This window comes from Schistocerca nitens, chromosome 7 (genome assembly GCF_023898315.1).
Source record: "Schistocerca nitens isolate TAMUIC-IGC-003100 chromosome 7, iqSchNite1.1, whole genome shotgun sequence".
Taxonomy (NCBI): Eukaryota; Metazoa; Arthropoda; class Insecta; order Orthoptera; family Acrididae; genus Schistocerca; species Schistocerca nitens.
Window position 1 is genome coordinate 103,834,463 of NC_064620.1, and position 15,787 is coordinate 103,850,249.

A 15,787-nucleotide genomic window follows, 5' to 3' on the forward strand; every position below is an offset into this window, starting at 1 on the left:
AAAGTTAAAATTAGTAAAAAGTGAAATTTTAAAATGCGCTACAAAAAATGCAACTTGCTTTAGAAAAAATTCGTTGATGGCATACTATCCCACACAAGTCTCTGCACTTGCACATCACAAAAACATCAACATTCACTGACCTATGAATGCAAGTGGTGTAAGTATCATCAAACTGAAACCACTATCACCATTACTATGGATGCACATCATAGTTTTTAGAATTTTATGTACCCACGTCCTAACACACTCAACAAATGCATTAAGGACACACAAAGTATAATGTGAGCTTGGGAATACACAACAGCTGTTGCATAGGTCTTATACTAAAGTATACTTAAGACATACAAAGATTACATGCTCACTGCACATAGGCAAAGCACACAGGTGTTTTCCTTCATTTGGGCTTACAAGTTGTAAGATATGTTAACGGAAAGTAAAAGCCAGAATTTATAATTTACCAGTCGAATAGCTAAAATGAAATAGTTTTATAATAAAACAAAAAATATAAAAAATTAATAAAACTAACACATGATGATATGCCCCCCCCCCTTCATTGTGTCTACATATCACCATAGAAGTGACTGATTCTCACATGGCCCTGCAATGCCTCGCTACAGAACATGCAAACATGGTCATTAAATTTTGTTTTTGTGTGTCTCCTTGGTCATTTAAAACAATCCAACTGATGTGAATAACAGAAGCACCGAGTCTTCAATAGGATCACACAAAAGAGGAAAAACACTTAACTTACAGAAGAGGAAACTGTTGGGTAGAGGGTGTGGGGAAAGATTGAGATAAGAGGGTTACAGGAGTGAAGGATGTGTTGTAAGGGTAACGTATTGCTTCTTCCAAACTTAATGATGCTAGCAAGGTTATAGATGACATGTGGAAAGAATTCAAGCTTATCCAAAACAAGGTTATAGATGACATGTGGAAAGAATTCAAGCTTATCCAAAACAAAGTAGAAAAAAATGTATCATCACATAATGTTGTGTTACCTAGTGAAGTGGTGATTGTTTTGAAGTGGGGAGACTTTCAAACAAAATTTAACAAGAAGTACTGGTATGCACTTGCTCAAGTGAAGTTAATATCAGATCCATGGGATCCGGGGAGTCATCTATCCCCCAGAGATGTTAACATTCTTAGTTAACGGGTGGAGTGTAATAATTTTCCTGCACCAAATTCCCCTAAACTCTTAAACTATTCTATCCTCCCACACTCAGAGGTACTGGTTAAAACCTTCCCAGCGAGAATTTGTTATTACATCATTCAAAATTGCTCCTGGTAAGAGATTTTCTTGTTCCAGTCAGATGTCCCGACTTTGCACGGCTGTACCATGAGGTGGAGAATGCACACGTTGTCTCCGATCTTAGTCATTTGGCACAGCCTTTGGACAGTATATATTAGGTGCCTGGTCAGTTCTTATCTCCCAAGTCATAGGAATACTATTCTCATGCAGAATGTAATATAGTCAAGCCAGCTTTTGCCTTTTTGCTCTACACGAGGTTTCTGTCCTCGCAGAGCTGGCCCTAGGACAACTGCATTATTCTTTGACACAAGTACCGTCATAGTCGGTCCAGAGTTAACTTTATATTTCCTAACGCATATCTGCCTTAATGAACGGGAGTGAATATTACGTTAGCGGAGCATACAATATTGGATGAATAATTAAATAGTGATGATACTATAGCATATTATGTTCTATTTTGTATAGAATATTTTATACCTTTTATGAGATGTCATGTAGACGGGAAGGTTTGTACTAATTTTGAAAGGGGTGGGTAGTGTAAATAAGAGCATGATTTACATTAACAGAGAAATCATGGCTAACACAGAACACACATCACACCTTTTTTTAAAAAAGAAACACCTCGTAAACAAGTGTGACTGGTTCTTCACCATTTGTCGTTTCCATAGGGTTGCTAAGATTTTCTTCAGGGACCTCGAGGGTGAAGGTCTGAAGATGGCCTTGTACGCCAAAAACTGGTTAACAATAAAAGTAATATTGTAGAACAAAAGCAAACTGGTGCTTTTCATTTATTATAATGTTGTTATACCAAGAACCAACGGAAGATTCTGTTAATACAACACTTTATAACTGAAAATAAAAACCATTTTCACATAGGAAACTGAGGACCAGTTCAAACATCTGTGCATCATCTGCTAATATTAAAGACAAGGAATCTGGAAGGCTATACTTAGTATGAAGGGGCAAAAGAAGGGGACATTACACCAATATATGGAATTCTGTCAGTCTGGCTCCATAGCCACATTGTGGGGGTCGCTCATTAAGACTCCTTCCAGGAAGAGCGGAAGGAAGAGCGCCAAACAGCAGTAGTCTCCTTGATTGTGTGGAGTTTTACTGAGGGCAGTAACGCACCAGATGTCATTCCACTTTTGGGCAAAAGAGAGATCTGACGTGTATCCACATATCTGCATGTGGAATCCTGAAAGGGACTGGAGGTGGGGGTGGGGGCAATTATCTGTCTCTCTAGCCAAACACTTGGCCAGTTCGTTCCCTGGGATGCCCACATGGCTTGGGGCCCAGGAAAGATAACTAAGCAGATTTCACGGTCAAGGGCAGAGAGAAGGTCACGGACAGCAGAGACCAAAGGGTGACAAGATTAGCATCGTTCTATAGCCTGCAGGCTCCTCATTGAGTCGGTACATATTAAAACACATTGGAGGGAGGCCCGAGTATCAAAACAGAGGGCCATGTGAAAGGCTACCAGCTCTGCTGTGAACAGAATACATGATACTAGCAGCAAATGGTGTTCTGTGTCAGTGGGAGACGTAAAAGCGTATCCCATCTTATCTATCGTTTTAGAACCGTCAGTGTAGAAGATGGTAGCACCCTGGAACTATTCTAGGACGGAATGCACAAGATGATTGAATATCATAGGAGCAACAGAGACCTCTAGGAGTTGGCTCCATCGTATGTGTAGAGGGGGAATCCCCACTTGTGCAAGGAGACTGTCGCTGTCAACAGGACTAGTGCTGAAAACACCGATAGCCAGATGCACTCCATAATAATGAAGAGGGTCATGTTTCACAGATAGGAAGGATCCATTGGGCCATAAGCCTGACAACCACAATCCAGTCTGGACAAAACCAGAGCACAGTAAAGATTGAGAAGAGTAGCACAGTCTGCACCCCAAGATTTGTGGAACCAGGAGACGGAGAGCATTAAGAGCTCTCGTGCAGATAGTCTTCAGGTAGCAAATTGGGTCAGCCACATCAGCTTTTTATTGATAAAAAAGGAGGCCCAAGAAATGGGACTGCCCTGTAACATTTAGGCACTGGTTGGTTGAATGGCAAAAATGCAGAAGCCACGTTTTGGAGGGAGAAAATTGGAAGCTATGGGAAAGTTCCCACGCAAAGGCCTTTCGGATGGTGTTCAGCAGACACTACTCAGTGGGAGCTGCAGCAGATGCAAAAATCATTGACATACAACGCCGAGGTAACCAGAGGCCCAACAGAGGTTAAAAGCACATTGATGGCCTTGAGGAAGTTTGTGACACTTAACAGAAAACTCTGTGGGATTCTATTCTATTGGATCCAAGGGGTGCTTAGTGAAGTGCCAACTCAAACCCGGAAGAACTAGTGGGACAAAAACTTGCAGATAAAAACTGAAAGATGGCCACAAAAGCCCCAGTCATGGAGGTTAATTACAAAGTGATGGCGCAAAGCCATGTTGTATGCCTTGTGTAGATCAAAGAAGACCACGACAAGGTGTTGACTTTTAGCAAGTCTGTCAGACTGCTGTTTCCAATTTGAGTTAATAGTCAGTAGCAGATCATCCTTTCCAGAAGCCACACTGATACAGGGACAAAAGACCTCGAGATTCGAGAACCCAATATAATCTTAAGCTAACCATTCTCTTGAGCAGCTTACAAAGTACATTGGGCAGGCTAGTCAGTCAGTAGCTGTTAAGAGATGTTGGGCTCTTCCTGGACTCAAGGGTGGGGTAACCCCATGAGCCAAATTCAGTTGAAAGACCGTGAGTAGATGTTGCGAGCCTGCAAGAATTCCCATTCAGTGAATGGTTCATTACAGATTTCTGCTCGGTGGGGTCGAAACAGAGGTGTGTTTCTTTAACTTCTTGTTTCTGCATGAGAAAGGTAGCAAGATTGGAAGATAATGCCAATTCTGAAAGGGCCAATGGATCAGTACACAGAGCTCCCTGTAGGATAAGAAACCGGGCAGTTGGCTATCACTGGTGGCCCAGAAGGCTACAGAACTCAGACCAAACCAAGGATGAAGAGGCATATGTCCCCAGGGAGGAAACGTAGTGCTCCCAGCACTCCTTTTGATTCCGTTTAAGGTAGTGAGCCTTAGCACGGAGACGCTTAAACGCAATAAGTTTAGTCTGTGAGGAGTGTCATTTAAATCGTTGCAGAGCCCATCGGCGGTCCTGATCGTCTACTGCTACATCCTTTGTCCACCATGGTACCAGTTAATGACAAGGGGGACCTATGGACAGGGGGATAGCAGCACCAGCGGCGTGAAGTGTAGTGTCAGACACATCTTGCATGACCATTATCAATGCAATTTGAGAGAGAGAGGTGTCTAAGTGCACAGCAGATGCATATAAGAACCATCTTGCTCTGCGGAATGCCCAATGTGGGAGCCTGTTTGGCTGGCGGTGGCAGGGGAATGATAGAATCACCGGAAAGCGGTCAGTGTTACAAAGATCATCATGGGGTGAATAGTGTAGTCAAGCTAAGAGAGCAGGGGAGAAAATTGTGGGATAGATTGCAGAAAAGGTGATATGAGTGGCACTTGAAGTGTATAGGAGAACTGTCATTGAGGAGACTCAAGTCAAAGTCCATAATAAGTTGGTCAATTAGAAGACCCACTACCCATTGAAGTGGCATTCCCCCACAGGAGTTGGTGTGCACTGAAGATCCGAAGGAGATACGGGGATGGGAGTTGCTGTATTAAGGTAGGTAGTTCAACATAAGAAAGTGGCCTACATGGAGGGAGGAAGACATTGCAAATAGTGATTGTTGAGGTTGTTTGCACTCTTACCATTATTGTTTCCAGGTTGGTATGAAGGGGGAACCAGTCACTAATGACATCAGTGCGAATAAAGTGCAGACCTCTTGAGATGCAATCTTGGGGCTGGCACGGTTCTGACACAACACCTGATAGCAACGAAACGATGGAGAGTGGTCATCACGGAAATGCATTTCTTGTAGAGCAAGACACAATGTAGGATAAGAGGGCACAAGTTGTGTTTCTGTTAGGTGATGGTAATATCCGCTACAATTCCACTGGATTATCATGTGGTGAGAGTGCAGGTCAGGGTAAAGAAGCCAAGGGGAGGTCTTGTCACTGGGTCAGTGATCATCACCGACAAGGATGGGGTGACATCCATAAATAACATGTCAGACACAGGCTACAAGGGGGAAATTGGCACCACCGGGGGCACTGGGAGGTGGAAGGGGGTAGCTTGTTCTGGGACTATTAATTCTTCTTCTTCTTCTTCTTCTTCCTCTTCTTCGAACAGGCTTGGCAAGTTCTGGAACCAAAAGAGAGCGAGCGACCTTGGCATGCACAGACTGTGTAGCCGGTGACCAAATTGTGGTAGCAGGCCTCCGGCCTGAGAGATGATGTGGGGAGGGGTCCCAGGAGGAAGCCCCATCACTGGCAGGCACCACAGAAGGGGGGCACTTTTCCAGCCTGGGAGAGGGAGCAGCACCCGGAGGGGAGAGGGAGAGGAGAGGGGTTGGGACTGGAGTAAAGAAAGATGTAGGAGAGGGAAAGGACGTAACAGAGGCAAAAGTAGAAGACATCAACACTGGGTGGAGATGGTCATACTTTTGATGAGCCTCAGTGTAAGATAGACGATCCAGGGATTTATACTCTTGTATCTTCTGTTCTTCCTTAAGCATGGAGAGTGGTGGTCATGACAACTTACACACACAGGAGGTGGAACACAAGGGCTTCCCTCATAGAGTGGGTGTCCACAGTCACCGCACAGTGGGAAGACATATGCTCAATATGCAAGTGCCGAAAGCACTTCATGGGTGGTGGGATGTACGGCTTCACGTCACATCAGTAACACGTAACCTTGATCTTCTCTGGGAGATTATCTTTCTCGAATAAAGGTGTCGGTATCGGTGTGGTTGTCTTTATTACCCTTCTGCATACGTTGAACAAAATGAATGCCGTGCCGCTCCAGATTAGCCCAGAGTTTCTCATTAGTTTGAAGGATGAGGTTCCTATGAAAAATCACTCCCTGGACCACCTTCAGTGACTGGTAAGGGATAACAGACACCTGGACATCACCAAGACAATCACAAGCATAAAGAGCTGCAGACTGGGCAGCAGAAGACACTTTGATCAACAGAGAGCTTGACCGCATCTTACTGACAGACTCCACTTCGACAAACTTGTTCTCGATATCCTCCACAAAAAACATCTTTGTGGCAGTGAATGTGTCACCATCTGTCCTAGTACAGATCAGGTTGTGGTGGTAGTGTTTCACCTCAAGCCAGCGAGCTTGGCTCTCCTCCCAGCCTGTAGCAAGGGAAGTGAAGGCTGCAAGGTCATACAAAGCAGCATTCAATGCTCTGTTACCACTCAAAGAGATGGCCAGATTTCTGCAGCTTGATTCGCTCCATGTGCTAAGTATCTACCCTGATACCACCCACTCCATTCAGATGCTCTCCCCATGGGTGCCACCCAGCCACATCAAGGGCCATCCGGCAAGGCGGCCATTGTCGGGAGTTCTGATGGCCCAGGAGTAAAAGCAACCACTCTTGGATTACATGTGGAGACAACAGTTCAGGTATCAGTAATGTGACCCCTGTGTCGTCAGGAGCGGGCTCAGTCAGATGGGTACATAAAAGCCCCACCATGCAGACTGGCTACATGTGCTGGCAACTTAGCAGTGCAAAGGGGGGCTCCACCACATGGACCGGCTATACATGCTACGGAGGGGACGGGAAGGAAAGGAATGGAATGGAAAAGGAAAGTGGGGTGGGGGAGGAATCCATGCCGTAGATGATAGGGTGGGTGTTCTTCCCCAAATGGCTCACGCTAAAAGCAGAAAATTTAGAAGTGGAAATCAAATCCCAAGGGGGGGGGGGGGGGGGGGACCAAAACACCAAAAAGCATGAAAGAACAGGCAAGAGGAACAAAATCACAAGGAAAACAGGGAACCAGGCAGATAGCCAGGTCAATATAAACAAGAAAACAAAGGGATCGGAAGGAGGGAGCAGCAGGCAAGGAGTGAGGATGGCGAGGGAGGGGCGCGATGAAGGAAACTCAGCCCAAGAAGCAAGAAAGGACTGCAATATCTCAGGGTCCCATGCACACCACACACAAACTCGTGAAAGAACTATGAACCCCCTGGGGAGGAAGTATGAACGAAGAGTTTTTATTTTGATAATGTACGGAAAGTTCTGGTTGAAAATTACTAATTATTTAGGAATAATGGAGACTATTCACCAAAAGGCAGAAGCACTGCATCATCAATAGGTACACAAACAAAAGATATGGAGCTTGACTAGTTTCCAGAATGCACTTCCTTTTTCTAGCTGCAGGAAAAATATGCACACACTCGCGCGTAAACATAAGATAAGGGCCGCGAAGCATGGGAATCTTGAGTTTCATAGTAGATAGAGCCACTCATGTGAGTGTAATAAAGGAATCAGCACTAAAGAGTATGATGCACAGTAACACTGATGAAAGAATAAAACTTAAAGACATAACAAAAGAAATAAGACACATGGAGACACGATGTTAACGATGATTGTAGATGACAATTTTTGTGTGTGTGTGTGTGTGTGTGTGTGTGTGTGTGAGTGTGTGTGTAAAACACAAGTGTCTTGTACACAGGGCAGTCAACAGAAAATGAGCCAGATGGAGAAAGTAATTTAACAGTTTACTATTCCAAAAGTAATCACCGTAACTGCTAATAAATTTATCCCACAGTGAGACAAGACAGTCAGTGCTTTCATGGAAAAATGTTGATGGTTTCCTATGGAACCATGATTGTGCTTAGTGTGCATCTCTTCATCTGAAGTATACATATGGTCACAAAACGTTTTTTGTCAGGGCTACAAAAATATGAAAACCTATATTCCAAAAGTAATCACCGTAACTGCTAATAAATTTATCCCACAGTGAGACAAGACAGTCAGTGCTTTCATGGGAAAATGTTGATGGTTTCCTATGGAACCATGATTGTGCTTAGTGTGCATCTCTTCATCTGAAGTATACATATGGTCACAAAACGATTTTTGTCAGGGCTACAAAAATATGAAAATCGCATGGGGAGGGATCAGGAGTGTACGAGGGTGTTAAGGACTTCCCAGTAAAACCTAAGGAAGCTTGGTAACTTATGTGTGGGAAGAGGAAAGGACTTTCAGGCACAGTGTCAGGGTAGAAGGCATGTGTACTGTAGTGGGAGCAGTGATGGGTACGGGCAGGTGGGGGACAGATACTAACGAATTTGAAGCCATGTGTGTGACAGGAATGAGCAATACGTTGTAGAGAGGGTTCCCACCTGCGCAATTAAGAAAAGCTGGCGGTGGTGGTGGGTAGAATCCAAATTACACAAGCTACGAAGAAGCACATCGCGTTGGGTGGCACATTCAGCAGTGGAGTGGCTGAGCTGTCTCTTGGCCACAAGCTATGGGCAGGTAGCTTGTTAGTCACAATGCCCATGTAGAATGTCGCACAATGATTGCAGCTAAGTTTGAAGATCACATGGCTGCCCTCACAGGTGGCCCTGTCTCTGATGGGGTAGGTGATGCCAATGAAAGGAACTGGAATAAATGGTAATGGGAGGATGTATGGGCACAAGGCTTTCATCTGGGTCTATTGCAGGAATACACATGCAAGGCAAATGGTTGGGGGTAGGGGTGGGTAGGGACAGACAAGGATACTGCATAGGTTCAGGGTGGGGGCAGCGGAACACCACTGTGGGAGTAATGGGGAGGATGGTAGGAAAGATATTTCTCATTTCAGGGCACAATGAGTGGTAGTGAAAGCCCTGGCAGAGAAAGCGATTAACTTGTTCGAGTCCTGGATGCTACAGAGCCAGGGAGTGCTACTCCTTTGTGGCCAGACAATGGGTAAGTGGGGCATGGCAGGAGTCTGAGGAGACACAGCAGAGGTGGTCTGTTTCTGGACAAAGTCTGAATATCTCCATGAAACACTTGGCATATTTGGAGAGGGACTGCTCATGGTTACAGATGCAATGCTAATGGGTGACTTCGCTGAGGGACTGCTCACGATTACAGATGCAATGATAATGGGTGGCCCGGCTGTATGGAAGGGATTTCTTGGTGTCGAATGGGTGGCAGCTGCTGGTGGTTGGCAGACGGAGGTAATGATGTAGCCATTCTAGACATAGAAAATTTTCAATATTCCATAAATAAATAAGAACCAGACCTTCCAAACATTACAAATACTAAATGATAAACAAATGCAGGATGCAAGAACTGAACCTGTGATTGTAACCACTACATCAAAGAGGATGACCTGGAGTGGGGGAGGACAAGATTTCGGCTGGTGGGCCATGCCCAGGGCAGAGTGCAAAGCTCTCAGTCTAGCTGGCATGTTTTCCTCACCATCACGCAATGCTGTCTGAGAATGAGGAGGGGGAAGAGGGGAAATTTAAATGGCAGTGCAGCCGCACTGCATACGACTGTTTTATATTTCACATTTCTCAACAACAGACCACAAACGAAACAAATTTTCAGCATTCGTTAACTATTTTTGATGCACAGAAGACAATTTTTATTTGGTACAAACTGTCAGCATATGCACAGACGCAGAAAATTTCAGAGCTTTGCACTCAAGTTGCCACTGCTCATGACATTTAGTTTCACAATCAAAAAAAGGTCTTTCACACATATATGTCGACAGAGACAGTGTAACACTTTTGCAACCTAATTATAGAGACCCTACCTGAGAAAAGCAATGTAGACACCCTGGAATTACCGTGCAAGTCAATTGGTTACATTTGCATGTGCACAGGGTCACTTTCAACTAAAATGGCAAACAATCTCAAACAGCTTGAAAATAATTCAAGGTTGATAGTGTCTTCAAAACCTTTGTAAACCTACTCCTGTAATTCTTTCAACTCTGCAATAAATTCTTCAAATTTCACTTTTTTTAACGCCAGTGAGCTTAGGAAGCTGGATTGTTTTTGTCAGAATGTGATCCTTGTACATTGTGATTTCATTTTTAAATTAATCCCCATCAAATCAGAAGTTACCTTGCAATGTCTTACTTTGGGCAGTGTGCAGTCAGGTCCACATAGAATGCGAAGTTTGCCATCCATTCCAGGTGTTTTCATTTTCATTCCAGCACTCATTTTTCCTTCATAAATTCAACAATTATGAGTTTCAAACTGAAAAATCATTCCAGGCATGGCCCTTGACTTAACCAACATACTTTGCAGTTATGTATAAAGGTTCCGTATGCTTTGTTCAGTTCCAATGAAAACTGTTGCAAATGACAATGGAATAATACGTGCAACTTCAGAAACTTTACTGTTCATGCCACCAATTTCTTCATGTGCTCCATGCCTGCAAATTTAGTGCAAAGTGCTTCTTGATGTGCAGAACAATGAATTTGCAGAAAATACCACCGGTGTAATGACTGGCAGTTATCTCTCAATATTAGTATGTGTAACCTACTGCGTATAAGAAGGCGAAAATCCCCATTAATGTACAAGTACAAAATAAATGCCCAGTCTTTGGAAGAGATAACGTTCATCAAGTATCTAGGTGTGACTATTCGAAATTATCTCAAATGGAATGATCAGATTACACAAGTAACGGGCAAGGCGAACTCTAGATTGCGGTTCATTGGTAGAATCTTGAAGCAATGCAGTCCTTCAACAAAGGAAATTGCTTACTATATGTTAGTTCATCCAGTCTTAGAGTATTGCTCGTCTGTATGGGACCCTTACCAGTTGGGTCTCAGTCATGAACTTGAAAAGGTCCAAAGAAGAGCGGCAAGATTCATGACTGGTACATTTAGCCACCGCAAGAGTGTTACAAATCTCATAGAAAGTTTGAAGTGGGGCACACTTGCAGATAGACAACACGCTAAACGGAAGGGCTGCTTACTAAATTCCAAAATCCGATCTTCACTGAGGATGCAGAGCATATATTATTACCACCAACATTCAAATCATACAATGATCACCATTCAAAGACAAGGGCAATTAGAGAGCTTGTACTGAGGCGTTTTTCCCTCGTGCGATCTGCGAGTGGAACAGAGGGGAGGAAATATGACTTTGGCATGAATTATGCCCTCCGTCACGCACTGCTTGGTGGCTAGTGGAGTATATATGTAGATGTAGAATCCCATCTGTCGACCTTTGTTATTTTTTGCTCTTTCGTTGTCAACTAAATCTTTAAATTCTTTCTGTATAATGTTGTAATGTAGTTTCTTAGCATATATGCACTACCAGTCACTTACGCAAACTGAGAAATCTCACCCACCTCGTCTGTCGTTCCCATTCATTTTAAAGAATTTTGACGATATGTCAATAACTCTCTCTCTCTCTCTCTCTCTCTCTCTCTCTCTCTCTCTCTCTCTGTGTGTGTGTGTGTGTGTGTGTGTGTGTGTGTGTGTGTGTGTGCGCGCGCGCGCGCACCACCACCTAAAGAGAAGGCCGCGGCGCGCTCTTGTGACGTCACGCAAAGCGGGCCAGGGTTGGCTACGCGCTGCGCTTAAAGAATCGAGACGCATGGCCTGCAAATCTTTGTCAAACGGTTTTACAGAACCTATTCCATAAAAAATAATTAATTTCTGAAATACTTTTAGCTTTATATGGCAGCTTCATGATGAAGTGCCAATCATTTCGATAATGGTCATAACTATTGTGGTATTTCACAGATGAGTATCAAATTTGAGAACGTTGCCATCAAAAATAGGTGTTGCTATGAATTTGTGTTTGATACATATTATACATTCTATTGCTGATTATGAAATACAGATGAGGTTTTGAAATTTTCGTAAAACTTGGGATCAATATCTGCTTCCAATCTCGAAAAAATTGAGCATCTGCAGCAACTTCACGTCCGATCGCAACGCGCAGGAATGAAATATTCATAACGCCTGTCATATCTCGTAAACTGCTGCTGATAACGAAACGAGATCTTGGCAAATGATACCACGCAAAGAGGAGAGTACTTTGCCGAATGGTTAAAATAAGTAATCAATCGCGATATAGTAGAAACTATAGTTTATAATTCTTTTTTACCGGTAATGTAATTGCTTAAGACTTATCAATAGCCAGTGAAAACGTACGAGTGCGGGATGTAAATAATATTGCGATATACATGATAAAACAAGGTACATTTGTGAAAACTGCACTGTGATAAAGTACATTCTTTCTGGACCAGACAACTATTATTTACACTCACTCGAAAAGTTCTGCACTAATACAGTGTATAAATATTAAATTCCTCTGCCTTCAGTATCCTAAATAAATATTGTGTAACTGTTTATACAGCTCCCTCAGGAAAGCTGAGTACATTCCCCAAGCAAACAATCACTTTTAACTCACCTCACAAAAACAATTATGCGTTGTTATTGTAATGTAAATTTTCTTTCCCGTAAAAATATGGCAGATTTTGAGCACAAGTCAACAGTGAAAATCTACAAACCTTCACCAGACATTTGCAGCAGTTGGAATGAGATAATGTGTCAAGCTAAAAACGTCAATAATAAATTTAACCTATTTCTAGATTAATTTGTTCCATTGTTTGACACATCGAAAAATAACACAGATATGCTTCATACAGAGAGATCGCTTTTTAAACACGAAAACAGCAGTTTCAACATTCGTTAGCACTCATGCTAACTAATGCGAGAGTGAAAAACAACACCCACTCACAAATAGAGAATAAAACGTATCGGTAATGCGTAACAAAATACGAACTGCAGAGAAATTTAAACACGAATAAAAAGTAACACGAGCCACAAATTTAAATTTCATTTTCAAAATCAAAATAAAGCCACTTGATAACGAATACTAGGCCTATTTACTGCGAACTTTTGCTCACAATTTTAGTCAAATGTATACAAAATGTAAGATATTCCACCAGAAAAAAAAAATAATAATTGTACTAGGTATATAGTTTTTACATACCTTTGTGTGCTCAGTGGGTTGGAAATTGTCCCGATGAATCACTGAAAGACATTTCCAACGGAGATTCGCATCTTTCGGCAAGGAAAACAACATTACTTTCAGTCCATTTCCGTAATTCCCACGACACCTTGGCACACAACATTTGTAAACCATGTTCACAGTGGCTTCACTAAACGTAAACACTGTAATCGCTAGTTTTAAGCACGAATATAGCACTCGATCCAACAAACGTGTAGATAAACAAACGCTTCGAAACACAACATGCTGGCCCGCTGGGAGTGACGTCACGACCTGCTATAAATTTCGCGCCGCGGCCTTGTCTCTAGGTGGTGGTGGTGGTGGTGGTGGTGGTGGTTGTGTGTGTGTGTGTGTGTGTGTGTGTGTGTGTGTGAACAGCCACTGGACCTGTGGACATACCATGAACAAATAGCAAACCTTAAACAGCACTGACGGCATGATTCTGCCAAATTCGGAGTTTTTCTGACTATAACCAGCCACATCACAAAGCTGAATGAAATGGTGCACTGTTCAGGGTACTTCCGAGAAGGACCAAGCAAAGTCAAGTAACAGGCCGGGCCTTGGACCGAACAAGGTGCATGTGTGAAGTTTGGCATGCCATGGCCGGCCCTGATGTAAGGCACGCGACATTGCTGCCCCTACTTACAAACCTGAGATCCACTGTTTTGGAACAGACTATAGCTCTTCCTAGATTTGGATCTAGTCTGTTTTTCTTACAGTAGTAATGGGAGCCTCACCTTGATCTGTTGTGGTCACTGCGCGTAAACATGGAATCACTTTCCCCAAAGCATCGTGATTGTCGGGTAGACCTTTAGGTTGCTGGGTAAGCACTCAATGGTGTTTTGATTTGTAGAAATCTCTGGCAATGATCAACAAATCTCTTTCTCAATTAACAAAGCTATCTAATCATGGCTGTGTTTGACATTCAGTGCTGCTGCATCAACTGCATGGTTTCAACTTTAACCCTCATATCTATCCTCCCACTATTAGCCGTATTATCGATGTATCATCACAAATGGTGTTCCATAAATGCCATCAGTACAACATTTGGAAGTCTGCTAATGTTTTTGGGTGTACTCTTTTTGGGGGCTTTGGGTCGGTGTACTGGCACCACTTGACAAAGCAATCTTGCGTCATCTCCCCCACACATTAGTCTCCTTTATTGAGCTATACAGATCTTCTGATGATTGTAGTCAAAGATTTTATAAAGATCTGAATGAAATTTGTCCCAGCTCTCGAGCGTTTCCTCAGTCTCAAACCAACGCTAGGCTGTATTGCTCACAAAAAAAAGTAGCTGTTGCAAAGATGAATTGTGTCATCTCAACCATTATTAGCGAATCCTACTAGTAATTTCATCGGACCCTGGACGTTGTCTCCTGACAAATATACTGGGTGCCCGATAGGCATCTGACTCACTGACATTTTGTACTCCTTAATATCTTGGCAGAGCAGATCATAAGAGCAATGTACTACACTTTCACGTGTCTGCCTATAAATGTGACAGCTATTGGGTAATATTACTGGAACCACGTCAATATCTATGTCTGGGATACTTAGCATCTCAAGCAAACTATGTCAAATACAATCCAGAATCAAGTGCAATTACAGTAGCAGTATCATCAAGAAGAACAAACATTTCACACAGAAAGCACATTTATTAAGGCCACACAAAAATAGAGATGGATCTGAAATGTCTCAGTGCTATTTACACATACATAGAATGTTTTAGTAAATCACAATATTCAATAAATAAGTTAGTTCCAGAACCTTTTAGAAATTATAAATCTTACATGATGTGGGAATTGAACTGGTTATTACACATTGCCAGCCAGTGACTACAACTGCTACACCTTGCCAAATGACAAACAGCATGTAGCAATATTCTGTATACAATACTATCAACTATGTTTCGTAAAATACTTCTGACCTGTGTAAAATAATTTGCCCATTCATCCCTTCATTTATTTCTCCTCTTCATGATAAACTCTGTAAAGTGAACACTGGAAGTACTGTGAATTTTACTTGTGTGTTCTAGAACACCCTCAAGAGACTCCACTTTTTAAAATTTGATTTTGTGATTAAAAAGTGAGAAATACCCATCCAGCATAGCTTTCATCAGTCTTCTCTATGACGAACATTTGGATCAGCTAGTACTTGTTTAGCAGCTGCAAAATCATTACGCACCATTCTCTTTTAGCAAAATGTTTGTGAATTAATATTTTGTTTTTCTTTTTACAATTAGTTTTGTGTAGGTGCGGCATGGGTAGCCTGATCAGTGTTGGAGAAGTATTAGCAGTGGGCGACAAATCAGTAGAACGACAAAGTTCTCATTCAGAAAGAACAACCGTACATGGCCTTGCTACTTATTCTGGATTACATGTACAGTGAGGCTCATGCAGATGAATTCACGACTCCCCCTGTCCGATTCTCAATCTGATCTACTCTTAAGGCATTCTCATGGAACGAAAAATTAGTGTCACACAATATAATACCTAATAATTGTGTGTAGTTAGAAGCTGTTGGTCTATGCACATTACAGACAGCTGTCAGAGCACACACACACACACACACACACACACACACACACACACACACACACACGAGAGAGAGAGAGAGAGAGAGAGAGAGAGAGAGAGAGAG

The 15,787-nt window shown here is 42.6% G+C and overlaps 1 protein-coding gene across 6 annotated transcripts in view; it reads right to left on the reverse strand.

Moving 5' to 3' along the window:
* The window catches only part of LOC126195416 (E3 ubiquitin-protein ligase HECTD1), a 314,241-nt gene that overhangs the window by 227,147 nt on the left and 71,307 nt on the right, over positions 1-15,787 (reverse strand). The gene's annotated exons all lie outside the window — the stretch shown is intronic.